The following is a 24060-nucleotide window of genomic DNA, read 5'->3' as shown; positions in this document are numbered from 1 at the left end:
TGGTTGAAGCTGCCAGTTCTACCTTGCATCCTGAAACAAATTTTATGATGACGTTCGACAGCTTAAGGGACATGGGGAATTTCCAGTTCTGGAGGGACGTGCAATAATTATAGTCATATCCTTCTGGCATATTATTTCGTAAAACACAGGATGCATATATAACGGCAACTGCAGATCTACATCTACATTTATTCTCCGCAAGCCACCCGACGGTGTGTGGCGGAGGGCACTTTACGTGCCACTGTCATTACCTCCCTTTTCTGTTCCAGTCGCGTATGGGTCGCGGGAAGAACGACTGTCTGAAAGCCTCCGTGCGCGCTCGAATCTCTCTAATTTTACATTCGTGATCTCCTCTGGAGGTATAAGTAGGGGAAGCAATATATTCGATACCTCATCCAGAAACGCACCCTTTCGAAACATGGTGGTCTCGAACATCCATTGGGCGGTGAAAAATTCTCCGTTCTCCATTTATTTGCAAGACTGTATCCTATTAACCGGCTAGTCCGAGACAACTGGTTTTTAAAGGTTCTTTTATTGTGTGTTAAACTCCTTTCTCAGCCAGCGGTTGTGACCGAGCGGGTCTAGGCGAAACAGTCCGGAACTGCGCGACTGCTACGGTCGCAGGTTCGAATACTGCCTCGGGCATGGATGTGTGTGATGTCCTTAGGTTAGTTAGGTTTAAGTAGTTCTAAGTCCAGGGGACTTACGACCTCAGATGTTAAGTCCCATTGTGCTCAGAGCCATTTGAAACATATACTAGATCACTTGCTCGATTTATTCATGGAAACCTACGGCATGGTTTCAAGTTTTTTAGTTAATTATAAACAAAGTTCACAATTATAGTCTGTTGTCACACTCTCGACATATATATCTTTAATTTGTTCTGATTAAAATATGTGTAAATATCTATGCGATTTTAGGAGCTGACTGAAATTGAGGATTAATTCATCAGCAATTATTTCACAGAAATATGCAATTTCAAAACTGAAACAATGACCTTGAATAACATTTAAATTCGGTTTTCACTTCAATTTTCGTTATACTATGGTAACACTTATTGAATCTCAGGCGTACAGTGTACGCCTTTCCCTAGAAAATAGACATCTAAAAGGAAATTCTAATTCTAAGCGCATTTGAATGCTTGCCGGGCCATAAGTGCCGCTACGTTGTGTCAAAGCTGTGAGGGTCTCTGACGTCACTCGCAGCAGCTGGAACAGCGTGCGAGTCAGGTGAGACAGACCGACTTCCTGTTGCGTGTCTCTTTACTCGCATGGCGATGTCAGGCGACTGATGCCCATCACTCGATGATTGAGCGCGCCATACCGAGTGAGTGAACCGCCAGCCGCGTGTTTCCGCTTGCGCGTGCAAATCGAGTGACGTAGACGAGCGCTATTCACGCGTCTTCACCACGAGGCTGCCATGCTCTGACAGGCGCTGTGGCCTCGCTACGTACGTTGTGTGTTCGACAAAGCCTATGCGTTATAACTCGACAACCGGTGGGAGTGCAGTGTGCTAACCCCAAACCCTCCATACCACGTCCACGTGACGCCATCGGGCGACGGATGCAGAGCTAATTCGACAACATTTTTCCATACAAGCGATTTACCTTTTGGCGCCGACCGCCACCCCCCTCCTCCTTTCCCTCGCACATCTTCACCAGTCTCAGTTTTCGCTACTAGTTGTAATACGCACTTGGGCGCCGCTCTGTTTGGGCCCCAAGCCGACGCATGTGTCGTTAGTGCTTTCAACAGGCCCTGCTTAGACGAGAAACTGATGGGGCTCGACTGACCCGTCTGTGGCCAAAATGGCGATACTTATGTGATCTTATGGTATTTAGCTGCTGTTGCTATTGTGGTCTTCAGTCCAAAGACGGATTTGATGCAGCTCTCCATGCTACTCTATACTTAGCAAGCCTCTTCATCTCCAGACAAGTAGTGCAACTTATATCCTTGCGAATCTGCTGATGGTATTCATCTCTTGGTTTCTCTCTTACAATTTTTACCCCCACAGTTCCCTCGTGTATTAAATTGGTGATGTCTTGGTGTCTCAGAATGTGTCTTACCAACTGATCCCTTATTGCAGGCAGCTTGTGCCACAAATTTCATTTTTCCATAGTTCCATCCAGTGCCGCCTCATGAACCATGGACCTTGCCTTTTGTGAGGAGACTTGCTTGCCTCAGCGATACAGATAGCCATACCAAACATAAAATAACGACAGAAGGGTGTCTTGGGTGGTTCAAATGGCTCTGAGCACTATGCGACTTAACTTCACACACATCCATGCCCGAGGCAGGATTCGAACCTGCGACCGTAGCGGTCTCTCGTTTCCAGACTGTAGCGCCCAGAACCGCACGGCCACTCCGGCCGGCGGAAGGGTGTCTGTTGAGAGGCCAGACGAACGTTTGGTCCCTGAAGAGGGGCAGTAGCCTTTTCAGTAGATGCAGGGGCAATAGTCTGGATGATTGACTGATCTGACCTTGTAACATTAACAAAAACGGCCTTGCTGTGCAGGTACTGCGAACGGCTGAAAGCGAAGGGAAACTGGAGCCGTAATTTTTCCCGACGGCATGCAGCTTTACTGTATATTTAAATGATGATGGCGAAATCTTGGGTAAAATTTTCCGGATTTAAAATAGTCCCCCATTCGGATCTCTGGGTGGGGGCCACTCAGGAGGACGTTGTTATCGGAAGAAACAAAATTGGCGGTCTACGGATGGGAATCCCTTAATCGGGCAGGTAGTTCAGAAAATTTAAAAATGGAAATGGATAGACTGAAGTTAGATATAGTAGGGACTAGTGAAGATCGGTGGCAGGAGGGACAAGACTTCTGGTCAGGTGAATACAGGGTTGTAAGTACAAAATCAAATGTGGGTAATTCAGGAGTAGGTTTAATAATGAATAGGAAAATAGGAACGCGGATAAAGATCTACGAACAGCATAGTGAACGCATTATTGTGGCCAAGATAGACACGAAGCCCATGCCTACCACAGTAGTAAATGTTTATATGCTAACTAGTTCCGCAGGTGATAAAGAGATTGACGAAATGTATTATGTGATAAAGTAAATTATTCAGATAGTTACGGGAGACGAAAATTTAATAGTCATGGGGGACCCGAATTCGATAGTAGGAAAAAGAAGAGGAAAGAAAAGCAGTAGGTGAATATGGACTGGGGGAAGGAATGAAAGAGGAAGCCGCCTGGTAGAATTTTGCACAGAGGACAAATTAACCATAGCTAACACTTGGTTTAAGAATCATAAAAGAAGGATATATACGTGGAAGAGGCCTGGAGACATTGGAAGGTTTCAAATATATTATATAATGGTAATAAAGAGATTTAGGAACCAGGTTTTAAATTGTAAGACGTTTCCAGGGGCAGACGTGAACACTGACCACAGTTTATTGGATATGAACTGTTGATAAAAACTGAAGAAACAGCAAAAAGGTAGGAATTTAAGAAGATGGGACCTGGATAAACTAAAAGAACCAGAGGTTGTGCAGAGTTTCAGGGAGCGCGTAAGGGAAGAATTGACAGGAATGGGGGAAAGAAATATAGTAGAAGAAGAATGGGTAGCTTTGAGGGATAAAGTAGTGAAGGCAGCAGAGGATCAAGTAGGTAACAAGACGAGGGCTGGTACAAATCCTTGGGTAACAGAAGAGATACTGGATTTAACTGATGAAAGGAGAAAAATGCTGTAAATGAAGCAGGCGAAAAGAAATACAAACATCTCAAAAATGAGATTTTCAGGAAGTGCAAAATGGCTAAGCAGGGATGACTAGAGGACAAATGTAAGGATGTAGAGGCGTGTATCACTAGGGGCAAGATAGATACTGTCTACAGGAAAATTAAAGAGACCTTTGGAGAAAAGAGAACCACTTGTATGAGTATCAAGAGCTCAGATGGAAAACCAGTCCTAAGCGAAGAAGGGAAAGCAGAAAGGAAGATCTATAGAAGGGAGATGTACTTGAGGGCAATATTATGTAAACGGAAGGAAACGTAGATGGAGATAAAATGGGAGATATGATACTGTGTGAAGAATTTAACAGAGCACTGAAAGACCTAAGTCGGAACAAAGCCCCGGGAGTAGACAACATTCCATTAGAACTACTTACAGCCATGGGTGAGCCAGCCATGACAAAATTCTTCTATTTGGTGAGGAAGATGTATGAGACGGGAGAAATACCAACAGACTTCAAGAAGAATGTAATAATTCCAATCCCAAAGAAGCAGGTGTTTACACGTGTGAAAATTACCGAACTATCAGTCACTGTTGCAAAAATACTAATATGAATTCTTTACAGACGAAGGAAAAAAAGTGGTAGAAGCCGACCTCGCGGAAGATCAGTGTGGATTCCGTAGGAATGTTGGAACCCGCGAGACAATACTGACCCTACGACTTACCTTAGAATATCGGTTAAGGAAAGGCAAACCTACAGGGTGTTTCAAAAATGACAGGTATATTTGAAACGGCAATAAAAACTAAACGAGCAGCGATAGAAATACACCGTTTGGTGCAATATGCTTGGGACAACAGTACATTTTCAGGCGGACAAACTTTCGAAATTACAGTAGTTACAATTTTCAACAACAGATGGCGCTGCAAGTGATGTGAAAGATATAGAAGACAACGCAGTCTGTGGGTGCGCCATTCTGTACGTCGTCTTTCTGCTGTAAGCGTGTGCTGTTCACAACGTGCAAGTGTGCTGTGGACAACATGGTTTATTCCTTAGAACAGAGGATTTTTCTGGTGTTGGAATTCCACCGCCTAGAACACAGTGTTGTTGCAACAAGTCGAAGTTTTCAACGGAGGTTTAATGTAACCAAAGGACCGAAAAGCGATACAATAAAGGATCTGTTTGAAAAATTTCAACGGACTGGGAACGTGACGGATGAACGTGCTGGAAAGGTAGGGCGACCGCGTACGGCCACCACAGAAGGCAACGTGCAGCTAGTGAAGCAGGTGATCCAACAGCGGCCTCGGGTTTCCGTTCGCCGTGTTGCAGCTGCGGTCCAAATGACGCCAACGTCCACGTATCGTCTCATGCGCCAGAGTTTACACCTCTATCCATACAAAATTCAAACGCGGCAACCCCTCAGCGCCGTTACCATTGCTGCACGAGAGACATTCGCTAACGATATAGTGCACAGGATTGATGGCGATATGCATGTGGGCAGCATTTGGTTTACTGACGAAGCTTATTTTTACCTGGACGGCTTCGTCACAGAACTGGCGCATGTGGGGAACCGAAAAGCCCCATGTTGCAGTCCCATCGTCGCTGCATCCTCAAAAAGTACTGGACTGGGCCGCCATTTCTTCCAAAGGAATCATAGGCCCATTTTTCAGATCCGAAACGATAACTGCATCACGCTATCTTGACATTCTTCGTGAATTTGTGGCGGTACAAACTGCCTCAGACGACACTGCGAACACCTCGTGGTTTATGCAAGATGGTGCCCGGCCACATCGCACGGCCGACGTCTTTAATTTCCTGAATGAATATTTCGATGATCGTGTGATTGCTTTGGGCTATCCGAAACATACAGGAGGCGGCGTGGATTGGCCTCCCTATTCGCCAGACATGAACCCCTGTGACTTCTTTCTGTGGGGACACTTGAAAGACCAGGTGTACAGCCAGAATCCAGAAACAATTGAACAGCTGAAGCAGTACATCTCATCTGCATGTGAAGCCATTCCGCCAGACACGTTGTCAGAGGTTTCGGGTAATTTAATTCAGAGACTACGCCATATTATTGCTACGCATGGTGGATATGTGGAAAATATCGTACTACAGAGTTTCCCAGACCGCAACGCCATCTGTTTGTTGACAATTGTAACTACAGTAATTTCGAAAGTTTGTCTGCCTGAAAATGTACTGTTATCTCGAGCATATTGCAACAAACGGTGTATTTCTATCGCTGCTCGTTTAGTTTGTATTGCCTTTTCAAATATACCGGTCATTTTTGAAACACCCTGTATATTAACAGCATTTGTAGACTTAGACAAAACTTTTGACACTGTTGACATGAATACTCTTTCAGATTCCAAACGTGGCACGGTTAAAACATAAGGAGCGAAAGGCTATTTACAATTTGTATAGGAACCAATTAGCAGTTCTAGGAGTCGAGGGGCACGAAAGGGAAGCGGTGATTAAGAAGGGAGTGCTACAGGATTGTAGCTTATCCCCGATGTTATTCAATCTGTGTATTGAGCAAGCAGTAAAGAAAACTAGAAAAATTAGGAGTAGGAATTAAAATCCATGGAGAAGAAATAAAAACTTTGAGGTTTGCCGACGACAGTGTAATTCTGTAAAGAGACAGCGAAGGACCTGGAAGATTAGCTGAACGGAATGGACTGTGTCGAAATGATGATATAAGATGAACATCAACCAAATCAAAACGAGAATAATGGAATATAGTCGAATTAAATCATGTGATGCTGAGAGAATTAGATTAGGAAATGAGGCACTTAAAGTGGTAGAAGAGATTAGATTCGTTATCTGGGAAGCAAAATAACTGATGATAGTCGGAATAGAGAGAATATAAAATGTAGACCGGCTATGGCAAGAAAACCGTTTCTGCGGAAGAGAAATTTGTTAATACCGAGTATGTATTTGTCAGGAAGTCCTTTCTGAAAGTATTTGTATGGTTTTTTGCTATGTATGGAAGTGAAACATGGACGATAAATAGTTTCGAAATGTGGAGCTTCAGAAGAATGCTGAAGATTTCATGGGTAGATCACGTACCTAATGAGGAGGTACTGAATAGAATTGGGGAGAAGAGGAATTCGGCACAACTTGAGTAGAGAAAGGGATCAGTTCGTAGGACACGTTCTGAGGCATCAAGAGCTCACCAATTTAGTATTGGAGGGAAGCGTGGAGGGTAAAAATAGTAGAGGGACACCAGGAGATGAGTACACTCAGCAGATTCAGAAGGATGTAGGTTGCAATAGTCACTCGGAGATTAATAGGCTTGCACAGGATAGAGCAGCATGGAGAGCTACATCAAACAAGTCTCTGGACTAAAGACCACAACAACCACCTCCTCATTAGTTACGTGATCTGCCCACCTAATCTTCAGCATTTTTGTATAGTGCCACACTTCAAACAATTCTATTGTCTTCTTGTCTCAAATTTTTATCGTCTATTTTCATTTCCATACATAGCTACACTCTGTACAAATACTTAAAGAAAAATGCTTTCTAAAACTTGAATCTCTATTCATTGTTGACAAATTTCTCTTCTCCAGAAACGCGTTTCTTGCCATGACGTCGACCTTCATCAGTTATTTTGCAGCAAAAACAACAAAACTCATACGTCTTTAAGTGTCACGATTCCCAATCCAATTCCCTCACCCTCACCCTCACCTGATTAAATTTGACTACATCTCCTTACCCTTCTTTTAAGACCCTGTCCACTCCGTTCAACTGATCTTCAAAATCCATTGCTGTCTTGGACAGAATTTAGTTGCTATCGAACGCCAGTTCATGACAGGAAAATGTGGCGTAATGAGTTAAGCTGGTTTCAACATTCCAAACATCGATTTCGTACAGGAATCGAAATGCACAATTTCGGAAGGATTGTATTGTATCAGTAGAGTAAGCGGTATTGTACCGTAGTTGTAATTATGTCTTATGTCAAAGAGTTGAGTTCACATGATACACGCGGATTAAAAATTTTTGCTGGTGTGAGTGCGGCGCGAATAATTTCTTCTACTGGCGTGGACCTCTTCTCTATAGGCCTTAGCGATGCAAGCAGCCTTGACACACGACTTCTATGACCCCACTGTCGGTGTAAGAACTGTTAGTCGGCGGTCCCATATCTGCTCCGTGTACCACCGTAACTGTGCAATTGTTCATATAGACGGTCGCCAGCCTCGCACTGAACAGCCACATGTGTGTCACAACGAATAACCACCAAGTAGTAATTCGACTTACTTTAAACAGACTCAGTATTACTAGGCGGTTTATTATAAGAAATACTGCCTTACCTCTTCTATTTTCTCGCACCGCAATCGTAAGGATGTTACCACTTTTCTCCATAAGAGGTTTCCTGAGGTTCCTGACCGTTGGTTCGGAGTAGGCGGCCCCTCGGTTTCTCGATCTGACTCCGCTCGGATTTCAGTGCATTGAGGTTTATCAAGAACATTATTTACATAACAAAGGTTCGAGATCTGGTATATTTGAGACAACGAATATATGCCGCTATAGAGGCCACAACACCTGCCATTCTTATGAACCTGTGGCGAGAAGTCGAGTACCGTTTCGATATGTGTCGAGATACAAAGGGTTCCCACATTGAACTGTACCATCATGCAAAAAAATCGGCTTTGCTCTTGTACTATGTTGGACAAGTATAGTAATGAAGCTGAATATGTACTGAAATACAAATGTTTTTGTATAACTCTAGCTCGGACACCCTGTACATAATTAGCCATCGCAGCCAAGGAAATGCGAAACGAATTCACCAATTACTTTGTTTCGCCAGAAGAGAAAGTAGAATGGCAGTACAGACGTCCTTAAATTGCAGCTGATTTAGTAATGTTAACAGAAACGTAAATGCATTAAATTTGTTACGAAGGTAACACATACTGTTTCCAAAAATCGAAGAATAATTAGGTCATCTCTTGGTGATACAGCTTGTCGCATTTTTCTATCCTGTTTTTGAGTATCTGATTGTGCGATAGAAAAGAGATTTTTGAAACTAGCGTAACACAGTCTCAGAAAAATTTTAATCGGTGCGAAGTCCTCTGACATTACTTCGTCTCAGCAGCGTTTCTCGTTAACTTAAGTATGTTTTTCACCGTATCCATTTCGCCACCCAAACGTTTCTTTTCTCTTAGCTTTGTTTTTCGTAACGATTTTTCCTTAGTAATAATAATGCAACAACAGTGGCGACTCCTCTGTTTTTAATCTCTACGCTGCAGACTTCCACTTGTCTATCTCACGAAGCAATCTTATGGAAACACTTTTTCAAGTATTTGCAGCAGATTTCTGAAGTAAACTTGTCGAAGTGGCTTGCAGAAGTAAACGTGTGCAAGTTTTTGTTCTGATGTAAACATCCCAGCAAGCGTTTGCAGTAGTTACTTGCGGAAGTTGGTTTCTTGTGGACACACGCCTTTACAATTGTCTCGGCGAGCACCGCCGCTACTCAGTCGGTACGAAACTCAAGCTACACTCCTGGAAATGGAAAAAAGAACACATTGACACCGGTGTGTCAGACCCACCATACTTGCTCCGGACACTGCGAGAGGGCTGTACAAGCAATGATCACACGCACGGCACAGCGGACACACCAGGAACCGCGGTGTTGGCCGTCGAATGGCGCTAGCTGCGCAGCATTTGTGCCCCGCCGCCTTCAGTGTCAGCCAGTTTGCCGTGGCATACGGAGCTCCATCGCAGTCTTTAACACTGGTAGCATGCCGCGACAGCGCGGACGTGAACCGTATGTGCAGTTGACGGACTTTGAGCGAGGGCGTATAGTGGGCATGCGGGAGGCCGGGTGGACGTACCGCCGAATTGCTCAACACGTGGGGCGTGAGGTCTCCACAGTACATCGCCAGTGGTCGGCGGAAGGTGCACGTGCCCGTCGACCTGGGACCGGACCGCAGCGACGCACGGATGCACGCCAAGACCGTAGGATCCTACGCAGTGCCGTAGGGGACATCACCGCCACTTCCCAGCAAATTAGGGACACTGTTGCTCTTGGGGTATCGGTGAGGACCATTCGCAACCGTCTCCATGAAGCTGGGCTACGGTCCCACACACCGTTAGGCCGTCTTCCGCTCACGCCTCAACATCGTGCAGCCCGCCTTCGGTGGTGTCGCGACAGGCGTGAATGGAGGGACGAATGGAGACGTGTCGTCTTCAGCGATGAGAGTCGCTTCTGCCTTGGTGCCAATGATGGTCGTATGCGTGTTTCGCGCCGTGCAGGTGAGCGCCACAATCAGGACTGCATACGACCGAGGCACACAGGGCCAACACCCGGCATCATGGTGTGGGGAGCGATCTCCTACACTGGCCGTACACCTCTGGTGATCGTCGAGGGGACACTGAATAGTGCACGGTACATCCAAACCGTCATCGAACCCATCGTTCTACCATCCCTAGACCGGCAAGGGAACTTGCTGTTCCAACATGACAATGCACGTCCGCATGTATCCCGTGCCACCCAACGTGCTCTAGAAGGTGTAAGTCAACTACCCTGGCCAGGAAGATCTCCGGATCTGTCCCCCATTGAGCATGTTTGGGACTGGATGAAGCGTCGTCTCACGCGGTCTGCACGTCCTGCACGAAAGCTGGTCCAACTGAGGCGCCAGGGGGAAATGGCATGGCAAGCTGTTCCACAGGACTACATCCAACATGTCTATGATCGTCTCCATGGGAGAATAGCAGCCTGCATTGCTGCGAAAGGTGGATATACACTGTACTAGTGCCGACATTGTGCATGCTCTGTTGCCTGTGTCTATGTGCCTGTGGTTCTGTCAGTGTGATCATGTGATGTATCTGACCCCAGGAATGTGTCAATAAAGTTTCCCCTTCCTGGGACAATGAATTCACGGTGTTCTTATTTCAATTTCCAGGAGTGTATATTTTGTCAGTGTTTAGTTATTTCCTGACCCTAAACAGTTCTGTTTCTTCTACCGTACGGTCGATATCTTTCAGATTCCCAGTTTAAAGGATTATCTGTGTAGTAGCGGTCTAAGTCCGTTGCCCAGGAGACTCCTTCAGGTTTTCAAAATTTCTCAAAATGTAGCCGTCGGAGAAGCATCTCTCAAGTCTCCCACACGCAGATAGCGAGCATTGCACCTAAAACGAAATGTTAAGTGACGATTATATATCCAGTACTACTCAGCGGGGCAATATAGGACCCCATGAGGCGTACATTGCCTGATAAAAAAGTGATGCATCCAGACGGTGAAGAGGAAGTGAAATGAATGTCACGCATTAATGGGGTTCGGGATGTTATTTCAGTGATCAAAAAATCGAGTTAAATTTACGAAGACCTTGGCAGTACGCTCCCACGTACCAGAATGACGTCGCACACCGTGCGGCCTAGATGCATGCACTGATGCGGTTGGGAAGGATATCATAAACCGTTGTATCTTCTTCTAAGGGATACAGGACCACAACTGTTATAACTGGTCCTTGATATTCAGGATACTTGCACTGGGATGGAGTTGACGTCCGAGTAGGTCCCACGCACTTTCTATTAGGGACAGATATTGGGATCTAGCTGGCCACAGCCTCAATATCACGCACAGTTCACAGAGAAACATCGACTGTGTGGCCGAGCATTGTCGTGTTGAAGAATGGCACTAAGATACTGTAGCATGAAAGATAACACATGAGGATGCAAAGTCAGAGTTCCGCCAGTCACTACCTAGTCCACTAAAGAGGTGCGTTTTGCTTGCAAAAAAACGAAGTAGAAGATTTTTTTTCTCTGGTGTATATAGTTGGCAGTATGTTAAATGCAAGTTTTCGATCTCCAAAACCGCGAACAACATTTGTGGCCAAAAAATCAAGAAATTGTGGCACCTTTTTCTGGTTTTCGCCTGTTACTCGGAAACTATGCGTCCTACTGAAAGTGTTACGCGCACCAAATTGAAAGAGCATTAAATTTTGCTTCGAATGGTCTGTTTAAATGTCAAAAACGGTGCAGTCGTATGGTCGCAATCCATTGTTAGAATTTGTTCATTTTTACCAACTTGGCTGAAAAGTCGGTTCCAACTCCTGTTGACTCTAAAACGTCTACCCCAAATGAAAAACGTCAAGTTATGAAAGTGGTAGTGCATGAAATTTCACGTTACAAAAGCATCTACTCTTTCAGTATTACGCGCTATTAAGAGTTCATACACTTGAATGCCAAAGTAATTTCATATTGTTGTTTTTCTTTTAAGTCATAGTTATTCAGTGAAATGAAATTTCCAATGGGAAGGCGGCTCTCTAATAAGAACATATGTGTTCTCTTTGTATATCTTTTTAATTTTCTTCATTCATTTGTACTTTTATCCATGCCTTAATTGGTGAGAGTGGGTTGCTAAAACGAAACCCAATCCATAGTAATGGACGATATGTATTTATGTATGAGTAATATAAAAATTTGTACAAATGAACAAATAAAAGCCGGCCGCGGTGGTCTCGCGGTTAAGGCGCTCAGTCCGGAACCGCGTGACTGCTACGGTCGCAGGTTCGAATGGCATGGATGTGTGTGATGTCCGTAGGTTAGTTAGGTTTAAGTAGTTCTAAGTTCTAGGGGACTGATGACCACAGATGTTAAGTCCCATAGTGCTCAGAGCCATTTGAACCATTTTTTGAACAAATAAAATGACATGACAAAATTAAAAAACAATTTAACAATCAGACATTAACATTTTATCAAATTTCATTTCCATTCAGGTCGTTTTGCAGACTGCAACAGGTCAATTTCCATTGAGGATGCTTAGGAGACTGCAACAGGTCCAGGTCCAGCAAACGGTCTTCAGGATCCATTGCGGCACCTTTACAAACTTTCTCATCCTGGGACATATCTTCTATCTCTTCCTCATCCTTGTTGAGCCGAATTTCTGTGGCGTTCTCGTGAGATAAGCGGCAACAGCGTTTGCACGTCGAGGAGCAGTTCAGTCCAGATATGTGACATCCAAATACTGCTGTGGATAGAGTTTTGCATACTCCGGAAATCATCTTCAGTGCCGTTTGTAGCATCGCATCTTTCGTAATCCTCATGGGTAACAAGCCTGATAGGTTTTTATTCAGCACCACTCGCAGGGATCAGTTTTCTTCCCCAGCGCCGGCTGGAATGGCCGAGCGGTTCGAGGCGCTTCAGTCTGTAGCCGCGCGACCGCTACGGTCGCAGGTTCGAATCCTGCTTCGGGCATGGATGTGTGTGATGTCCTTAGGTTAGTTAGGTTTAAGTAGTTCTAAGTTCTAGGGGACTGATGACCTCAGAAGTTAAGTCCCGTAGTGCTCAGAGCCATTTTTTTTTCTTCCCCAGCCTAGATTGCAGTTGATTATGGGATCGCAGTGAGTGCCACCTTGCTGCGTCCGATGTTGGCAGTAGCCTTTCATGTTTGAAAGATTTTCTCGGGGGCAGACTTTACAAAAAGTTCGTACATAGTCACGCGGTTGGAATTCACATGAAGTGCTAACATCAGCTGTTCCCCTGCCTGTGCTATTACGTCTTGTGAGACTGGGGGATTTACCAAGTTCAGCATCTTCCACTTTGAGGTGTGGCTGCTGCTCCATTAACGTTTAGTCATTTCCCTTTTCCTTCGCCATGCGACGGATTTTTACGTGCGTGCGTGCGATGCAATTTCTTTTATAATTTTTGTTCACCTACCTCTTTACGGCGGGAGATCTTCGCACGTAAACTCCTGACTGCAGCTACTTACGAGGCCACAGTGTTGAGGAAACTGTAACCTCATAGCTACACGCCGGAGGCCGCTATAAGTAAAATTTGCTGAAAATTGTATATGTACTTGAAAGAAATAATTCGGGAGGGGGATGTCACTCGTACTTTAAACATGAAGTTCAAATTTAAGCCTTCAATAGATCTTTATTGCGGTTAAGCAAGATCATCAGCCCACATTTAAGAAAGTTACTAAAGTTTCTGCTCACAGTTATCACCATACCTAAAACAGAAATTTTACATTCCCAAATTACTTGTAACACAGTCAATGATCGGCCAATTACTTCTGCACATGATATTCAGTGGTTGTCTTTAGTAAAAGTTTATGCTCGCCATAAAATACTAAGTAAGAATATACTCATTACCGCCTCGCTATATAATTGAAAGTTCACTCTCGACTTTCGTCGGAACGAATTATCACAACACTCTAAAGTGTTCATAAACAGTTTCTGGTCACTACCAGATACCATTAACACTGGACCATAACGCGGAAGTCATCCCAAGACTTCATCTTACACATAATGCGAAATGTCACATCCAGCATAACCGCCTCCAATCAAAGCTAACTCGTGACTCCCCTCGCACTCTCCCACACTCAAAACTCTATATCTCCTCGCTAGGCGGCCAACCGTCTCGCTTCTCATTGGCTGTCAGCACTTACGACCAATGAGAACTCACTTCTAGGGCGCGGCTCGCGCCAAAATCTAGCAAGCACCAACCACTTGTCTAGGCTCATTGACGTCATCAAATTAAGAAACACAAAACTCTCTAATTAAATAAACAAAACGAAATGAACTATAAGCTTTACTCTACATCTCGAAATTTATTATGTAGCCGAGAATGTTCTGGCTGTCTTACACATAAGCATACATACGTGGACATCCGACATTCACTAGTAGCGGAACCACTAGTGGATTCATTCCCACGTTACAGAGTTGGAACACTTGCCAGTTCCTGTAGAGAATTACATGAATGATTTTTTAATAATGCCGAACGTCCCACATACTCTCACACACGCATTCTCATTCACACGCACTCTAACACACAATACACATATTTACTTAGAATTCTTGAAATTATTGTTATAGAATAGTCACAGAGGTTTTCTGAAACTAAAAACTTTCCTAGTTTATATATGAACACTGAAAGTGTTGTCAGATCATCGTATATAGTCACTGAAGGTGAACTATTACATGACTGTATTCTTGACTGTCTGAAATTTTTTTTATGGAATTTTACTAACTCCCAAAATACAACTATTTTTGATCTCAGACTTTGACATATTGTTTTTCTTCTTTTTCACAATAGAAGGTTGTACATAAAATATGACGTTCCTCAGGTTATTCCTTTATTAGTTATTAATATTTTTAGTTTCGTATAATATAAGTGGCCTGCCAGCGCTACTCCACTGCTTTCACAAGCGCAGCTGCAACACATGGTCGTGACGTCAGTCTGCAGGACACAACTCGTCCGTTACTGACCGTATAATACTCTACCGGCTTACATTGCAGCCCACATACGTTCTGAAGTAAAGCTTTTAATAGACAAATGGGCGGTCGCGCACTAGGTGCGACGCCACAGCCAGAGAAAGAGGATGTGATATCAACTTCTGTGAAGGCATGACTGAAAAGGGCATATACAGGATCTAAATTGAAAGAATTGCTGGACTACCAAACTCCAGCTGATCTCCCTCTTCCCGGTTTATGGCAATACAGGTTGCTGTAGTTGTTTTCTTGACCCATCAGGAGACCAAGCATGCCAGTGGCCTCGCTTACTACTATCACACTTTTAGACTTGGCAACTTTTGAAATAGCTGTTTCCACAATCAGTGAATCGGTATCTTCTCCTGCCTGTAGCACTTGAATACCACCATTTTCAAATTTCCTTATGAGCGTATAACACTAGCTTGTTTTACGTCACTCTTCGCCAACAATCTAGCCTCAAGTCCTGTCACAAGAAAAGCTACGTACAATACTGCGGTGACACAAGTTACGGTTACCCTCTGAAAGGATTTGAGAAATTTTGATCGGGCGTGTGACTAATGGGGAAAGGTCTCGTACTGTAATTTTGAATGTATATTGCAATTAATAGAAAAACTAAACAGACTTTAACTTTGGGGTTTAATGAAAGTGGTAAATTTCGTATACGAATGAAAAAAATTAACTGTCTCCAGCCCAATTAGGCATATTAATTGGGAAATATATGTTTAAGAAAAATGGATATTAGTTATTGAAGTTCCTTTAATGCACGTACTAGGAATCATAGAGAGCAAAATTGTGCCGAACTCATACTAATAGGAGCTACAATCAAGATCATTACCTGAATGAGCACTGAAATGTTACTGCAAGAAGTGCAGAACTAAACTCGGACAGGGGGCGGGGGGGACGTCTTCTGACGTACCTGACATGTAACAACCACTAATAAAACCAATAAATATCACGATCACACTGCCGGCCGGAGTGGCTGAGCGGTTCTAGGTGCTCCAGTCTGGAATCGCGCGACCGCTACGGTCGCAGGTTCGAATCCTACCTCGGGCATGGATCTGTGTGATCTCCTTAGGTTAGTTAGGTTTAAGTAGTTCCAAATTCTAGGGGACTGATGACCTAAGAAGTTAAGTCCCATAGTGCTCAGAGCCATTTTGAACAATCACACTGTTTATACGCCCATTTAAAGAAATATGTCAAATTTCTTTAGTACCAATAATATTTCAATTACCTTTCTAATATGAGAATAATACGGTGGGGACCCATAAACTGGAATAGCATCACTCGTCAAACTCTATGATTATTTCAGCAGCAAAATTTAATGTAAACGAAGTCACTTCTTAACTTCACTTGGGATAATTTATATGTTAATTTTCAAGGCAAATTGTTCAACACTGAGCTCAATTAACTTAAAAAAATCATTCATGATAGTAATCATGGCTAAATTAAATTTCAAACGAGTTTAACTTATCTGCCTTTTTCATCACCTGTGAAGCTGGTATTTTAGACAGTAACATACAGGGTGGTCCATTTATCGTGACCGGGCCAAATATCTCACGAAATAAGCATCAAACGAAAAAACTACAAAGAACGTAACTCGTCTAGCTTGAAGGGGGAAACCAGATGGCGCTATGGTTGGCCCGCTAGATTGCGCTGCCATAGGTCAAACTGATCTCAAAAGCGTTTTTAAAAAATAGGAACCCCCTTTTTTTATTACGTATTCGTGTAGTATGTAAAGAAATATCGATGTTATAGTTGGACCACTTCATTCGCTTTTTGATAGATGGCGCTGTAATAGTCACAAATATATGGCTCACAATTTTAGACGAACAGTTGGTAACAGGTAGGTTTTTTAAATTAAAATCCAGAACGTAGGTACGTTTGAACATTTGATTTCGGTTGTTCCAATGTGATACATGTACCTTTGTGAACTCACCATTTCTGAGAACGCATGCTGTTACAGCCTGATTACCTGTAAATACCACATTAATGGAATAAATGCTCAAAATGATGTCAGTCACCCTCAATGCATTTGGCAATACGTGTAACGGCATTCCTCTCAACAGCGAGTAGTTCGCCTTCCGTAATGTTCGCACATGCTTTCACAATGCGCTGACGCAAGTTGTTAGGCGTTGTCGGTGGATCACGATATCAAATATCCCTCAACTTTCCCCACAGAAAGAAATCCGGAGACATCAGATCCGGTGAACGTGCGGGCCATGGCATGGTGCTTCGACGACCTATCCACGTGTCATGAAATGTGCTATTCAATACCGCTTCAACCGCACGCGAGCTATGTGCCGGACATCCATCATGTTGGAAGTACATCGCCATTCTGTCATTCAGTGAAACATCTTGTAGTAACATCAGTAAAACATTACGTAGGAAAATGAGGGCCAATTATCCTTGCTCCCATAATGCCGCACCCTACATTAACCCGCCAAGGTCGCTATGTTCCACTTGTCGCAGCCATCCTGGATTTTCCGTTGCCAAATAGTGCATATTCTGCCGATTTATGTTACCACTGCTGGCGAATGACGCTTCGTCGCTAAATAGAACGCTTGCAAAAAATCTGTCATCGTCCCGTAATTTCTCTTGTGCCCAGTGGCAGAACTGAACACGAAGTTCAAAGTCGTCGCCATGCAATTCCTGGTGCATAGAAATATGGTACGGGTGCAATCGATGTTGATGTAGCACTCTCAACGCCGACGTTTTTGAGATAACCGATTCTCGCGCAGTTTGTCTGCTACTGATGTGCGGATTAGCCGCGACAGCAGCTGAAACACCTGCTTGGGCATCATCATTTGTTGCAGGTCGTGGTTGACGTTTCACATGTGGCTGAACACATCCTGTTTCCTTAAATAACGTAACTATCCAGCGAACGGTCCGGACACTTGGATGATGTCATCCAGGATACCGAGCAGCATACATAGCACACACCCGTTGGGCATTTTGATCACAATAGCCATACATCAACACGATATTGACGTTTTCCGCAATTTATAAACGGTCCATTTTAACACGGGTAATGTATCAAGAAGCAAATACCGTCCGCACTAGCGGAATGTTATGTGATACCACCCACTTATACGTTTGTGACTATTACAGCGCTATATATCACAAAGCGAAAAAAGTGGTCCAACTAAAACATTCATATTTCTCTACGTACTACACGAATATATAATAAAAATGGGGGTTCCTATTTTTTTAAAAAACGCAGTTGATATCCGTTTGACCTATGGCAGCGCCATCTGGTTTCCCCCTTCAAGCTAGACGAGTTTCGTTCTTTGTATTTTTTCTTTTGATGCTTATTTCGTGAGATATTTGGCCTGGTCCCTATCAATGGACCACCGTGTACACACAATGTGGCACAGTACTTTTGCAAAATGATACTTTGCTATAAGCTGAGAGTACTTCAGCAAAATTCTATATAACTTCACCTTTGTTGATCCTTGCACATTTGACAAACATAAATAAATCACTAGTTCATTTGAAACAGGATAGTCGCTTTTACAAACACTTCGGATGGGATGTACGAATGCATGCTTTCACGGCGATATCTGTTGATAAAACGTTCTCGGGTTTCAAGCAGCGTCAAGTGGTTTACCGCCCACGAGATTTCGGCAGAGATATCCTTTGCCATTGTCAAGTGAATGACTGTCGTGTGGTTGTCTTTGCCATGCTTATATAGCCGCACCGTCGCTCGTGACGTCACTGGTGCTCGGTCCCACACCATATATGGTATTGTTTTGGCCCCGCGGCCGAGCCGGCTTCAACTCCCTCAACACCGGATCCCACGCTGTAGTCAGCTGCAATTCACCGCCTCTATTGAAGGTGTTGTCAGAAATTCTAATCCCTATGGCCTCGTTTATCACGCTATCCCAGAAGCCATTAGTCCGTTTAATAATAGACGTCTCATCTAACGCAATTCGGAGTCCGTTTTCCAGAGCATGTTCTGCTACAGGCGATTTTTCGGGATAGTGCAGACGGTAACACCTTTAATGTTCTGTGTGGCGCTGTTCAATAGTGCGAAGTCTGGCTGACATAAAACTGCTCACATCCACACGGTATCTAGTAAATTCCTGGCGTTCTGAGGCCTACCTCGTCTTCCACAGATTTCGTTAGTTGCCGGATCTTTGCCGGAGGACTGAAGATTGTGTCACTCTAAGAGCCGACTGATCTTCGCTGTTGTCGAACCACAAAACTGTAAGAATGCAACCTGCTTGGTGTCTTCTTCAGAGGTCTTCTTCCTCGTGGGCAGTAAACCTCTTGACGCGGCTTGAAACCCGAAAATGTTTTATTAACAGATATCGCCGTGAAAGCATGCATTCGTACATCCCCTCCTAAGTGTTTATAAAAACGACTATCCTGTTTCAAATGAACTAGTGATTTATTTATGTTTGTGAAATGTGCAACGATCAACAAAAGTGAAGTTAGTTAGAACATAGGTTGATGATCAGGATAGACGATACGGTCCCAAACACTGATATATAGCATTTGAAATATTATTAAAATCACTCACACGAATTAAGTGGTCCATGCTCTAATACATGCCTGTATGCATGAAGTTGGTTGAGCATTGGCGAAGTTGAGGTGACAAGCGACGTGACGGCTAACTGTACTCACGGCTCTTGATGTTTGAACGCTCTATAAAATTTCTTCTTGGCGGCGGATTTTTAATGTGTTAGAGCTATTCCTTATTGCCGAGAATACCAAGAAATAGCTAAAGCCACATCCGAAGGAAAATTCCATGCAAAGCTGCCTCCAGTTGCCTCCCTTGGCACCTTCGATGTGCACCGTGCAACGGCTGGCCACTGACTGCGTACCGTTCGCACCAAGGAGCCGCCCAGTTCGACCGAAGAAACCACCTTTTACATGGCGCCAAGCCGCTTCCATTGCGGAGGGACTTCCCCACATCTTTTACATTTTACAGTACAAATGCCCTAAAAAATGGTTCAAATGGCTCTGAGCACTATGCGACTTAACTTCTGAGGTCATCAGTCGCCTAGGACTTAGAACTACTTAAAGCTAACTAACCTAAGGACATCACACACATCCATGACCGAGGCAGGATTCGAACCTGCGACCGTAGCGGTACCTCGGTTCCAGACTGTAGCGCCTAGAACCGCACGGCCACTACGGCCGGCCAAGTGCCCTAAGCATGAACCAGTTTCCAATAACAATTTTCTTTATAAACATACATATATTATAAAATTTCATTATTTTAACAATCATTTGTCTTTTTCCATATATACATTACAACACTTTAAATTTCCTGTCACAGATCAATGACCTTAACTAACAAAGAATAAACACTTCATAATTGTAGATACACAGTTATATAATGTAAACCTGCTCCTAATCGATATAAGTGTTACAAGCGTAAAAATAAAGTGGTTCTTGTTGCTGCTTCTCCTGTGCAGTTGCAAGCAACTTCTATGCGACTGCAGGATTTGTATCTTCTTCGAAAATGATATCTGTGAAGAACTTGGTGTCTTTAAACGACAAGATCTTCAGAATACTTTGTCTCCCTTTGCGAAGCATCACTTGGGTAAACAAACATTCAGAAGTTGATCATCTACTTTCCCGATCAATGTTCTTGTCAGATTCCGTAGCTATGCAGGGAGAGACTGCCGTGATTCCTACCATGGAAAGGACAGTATTCAACCCGTCAATTGTGTAGATGTGGAAATTGGCGTTATCAGAGATGAGCTGGATGAATCCTTTACAGGTTTTGTTAGGATGCTGAGATAGTGCAGTCGAGTACGTCTCAAATAGTGACGCTTCCATTATTGAAGCTGCCAATCAAAATGCACTCAGAGCTTCGACAATAAGTCTTGATCCGAATCTTTTGTACATGAATGTACCGATTCCAGTCAATACTGAAGATAGGAATGACCGTGGCCTCATTGCAGAAATCAGTGTACGTGACTAAGTAACACTCTCTTTTTCATTTATCGAGAGTTAATTTTGACTTACAAAACAACAACAAAATGGAATTATTTTGATTTTCAAGTGTATGAACGCTTAGTAGTGCCCAAAACTGAAAAACTAGATGCTTTTGTAACATGAAATTTCATGGTCCATAAATTTGATAACATAACATTTTCATTTGAAGCAGCCTTTTTTGAATTACAGTCGCTGGAGCCTACTTTTTAGCTAAGCTCGTAAAAATGAACGAACCTTGACAACTGATCACGGGCAAAAGGCTGCACCGAATTTGACATTTAAATAGATTATTCGATGCAAAATTTAATGCTCTTTCATTTTGGTACGGGTAACATTTTCAGTAGGATGCATATTTTCGAGTAATAGGCGAAAACTTGAAAAAAGTACCACAATTGGTTGATTATTTGACCACGGAAAGTTGTACGCTGTTTTGGAGATGGAAAACTTCGTCGTACTGTCAACTACATACGCAAGATAAAAATATAAAATCTTCTACCTCATTTTTTGCAAACAAAGGAGTTTTCTGGTGACGCCATTACTGAACTAAGCAGCCGTGATCTGAAGTCAGACCCGATGGCTCCACATGACATGACGCCATGAGTAACAGTGCTGTGCCTGTGCTAAATATTGGCAGAAAGGGACCTCTCCTCAGTTCGCCGCCATATTCGCTGACGGTGGTTATCCTGGGTAGTGCATAAACCCGATCGCTGAACACAATGCGATACCATTCATCAGCACCCTATCTTCCTTGTCACAACACCACTCCAAACGGAGCCGTTTGTGCCCTGATGTTAATGGCAACCAATGTGTGGGATGATAATTCCCTAGTTCAATTGCTCGTGTTATTCCAGCCAATGATGCGGAAATGACATAGAATATTGCACGGAATTAATTAACTGTTCTCGGGTGACGGTGGCAGATGAGAAGAGATCACGATCTGCTTGCTGCGCAATACATCGGTTCTCCATTTTGATGATCAGACGTGGTCAACCTCAAGCTTAACGACGATTATGCCTACCTGTATGTTCCCACATAGTCGAACATCGGGATGCTGTGACATCTGAATGCCCATAAATCAGTAAACTGCACAATTCTGCCAACCAGCCGAGTGGAGACAGACACTGAGGCCCCTTTCGAACTCTGTCAGTTGTTGATAATACTGATCATATGAGTGTGTAACATTTCCGTTTCCTTCACATCAGTCACTCAAAAGCGAAAGCGAGTCACGTGCCTCATGTGTACAGCCAGGCATGGTAACAACACTAAGCACTAACAACACTAATGCAATCTGGTGGCCATTCTACCTGTAAGAGAGAACTGTAACTCTAATCATTCTCATAGACGCCAGTAGTGGAACAAAGAGAGAACCAGCCCACGTTGCATTCTTGCTAAATTTGTTGAAGATGGCAGATCCAAGATGGCAGATCCCCACCCTTCATCAGTACTCCGCACTAGGTCAGTGGGACTCCAGACCTCGTGGTGATCACACTGTATGGAGCTACTGCCTCAGATTTTAAAATAAAGACTGCATGCAAAATAAAGATTTATGTCCAAATGATCCACCAGCCCAGAACAGGCTGAGTCCTTTCCCCACCAGTTCCTAGGAAGAGGTGGCAGTCAGTTGATTACTGTTAGTGGAGGTAGCCCAGGTGACCTATTTTCCCGCCATTTTCTTAGGTTAGTGTAGGTATCCACAGTGTGTTTCATTGTTCAGCTGGAATTTTAACTTCACGCCATTTTCTGGCGAAGGGGAGGGGGTTAGGTTAGTGGAGGTAGACCAACTTACCTATCTTCCCACCAAGATTAGAACTTGCCGCCATGATGTCATTGCGATGTTGCCATATCAATTGCCATTATCTTGAATCCGCCATCTTGAATAAATTTGGCAACAATGCAACATGGAGTGGTGCTCTCTTTGTTCCATTACTCCCACCGCTGATGTGTACGTGTACAGTGTTACATCGACATCCCGTCACGTCCTCCAAGCCCGTGGATTATTACTAAGATTTTTGAAATTTTGTGATAGCTTTCTGAAAATGGGTGCAGCAGAATACCGCATGCTTTTCTGCACAAGAGTCAAGGAAGTGCGATCCAGTCGCTAATAATTCTTCAGAATAAGCTGATATTCTTAACAAGAAATGACGGCTCATGAACAGGTGATCATAACAGGTTTGCGAACTTAAACCCCTTATTGCCTGATACGCACATTATGACCCAAAAATACTATTTCAAAGTGGGAAGAGTACCCCAAAGTGTAATAGGATACGTCATAAGCGAATTGTTGTAAATGCTCGAGTGGCTCTGAGCACTATGGGACTTAATGTCAGAGATCATCAGTTTCCTAGAATTTAGAACTACTTAAACCTAACCAACCCAAGGACATCACACACATTCATGCCCAAGGCAGGACTCAAACCTGGGACCGTAGCGGTCGTGCGGTTCCAGACTGAAGCGCCTACGATCGATCAATCACAGCGGCCGACCATAAGCGAATGAAAATATGCGAAGTATACTACTTCCCTTGTCGAACTATCACTTACTTGAAATAATGTTCTAATAGTAAATTTAGCAGCAATAAGGCTCTAAAAATATCCTGAATGTTGTCTTTCCACGACAGTTTATTATCTACCTCAACACCTAGAAATTTGACCTGTTCAATTTCACTAATCATGTGCCCAGTCAGTGAAATTAAAACGTCAGGTTTGGTTGAACTGTGTATTAGAAACTGTAAAAACTGATTTTTACTGTGATTTAGCGTTAGTTTATTTTCTACACTTCATGAACTATGTCTTGAACTGCACTACTTGAATAAGTGCCAGCTTAATGCACAACATTCTTTACTACCAAGCGAGTGTCATCAGGAAACAAAAACATTTTAGAATCACCTGCCACCGTAGAGGGCATATCATGTATATAAATAAGGACAGGAGTGGCCCAGCACTAATCCCTGGGCACCTCCCCTTTAACCATGCCCCACTCTGACCCCACATCATGGTCATTCTCCATAATATAGAGAATGGCTCTTTGCTGTTTGTTCTTAAAGTATGAGGTGAACCAATTGTGTGCTACTCCCTGTATTCCATAATGGTCCCACTTCTGGAGCAATATTTAGTGATCAACACAATGAAACGCTTTACTTATATCAAATAAGATGCCTACCGTTGTAAACCTTTTACTTAATCCATCAAGTGCCTCACATAGACAAGACAGAGTAGCATTTTCAG

At 43.5% G+C, this 24060-nt stretch overlaps 1 protein-coding gene across 3 annotated transcripts in view; it reads left to right on the top strand.

Annotated features, from left to right (window-relative positions):
• Positions 1–24060, top strand: part of LOC126299299 (filaggrin-2-like) — a 492536-nt gene that overhangs the window by 162232 nt on the left and 306244 nt on the right. The gene's annotated exons all lie outside the window — the stretch shown is intronic.

Source organism: Schistocerca gregaria, chromosome X (genome assembly GCF_023897955.1).
Source record: "Schistocerca gregaria isolate iqSchGreg1 chromosome X, iqSchGreg1.2, whole genome shotgun sequence".
NCBI classification, from domain to species: domain Eukaryota; kingdom Metazoa; phylum Arthropoda; class Insecta; order Orthoptera; family Acrididae; genus Schistocerca; species Schistocerca gregaria.
The sequence above is the reverse complement of the archived record's forward strand: the minus strand, read 5'-3'. Positions and strand labels throughout refer to the sequence as shown.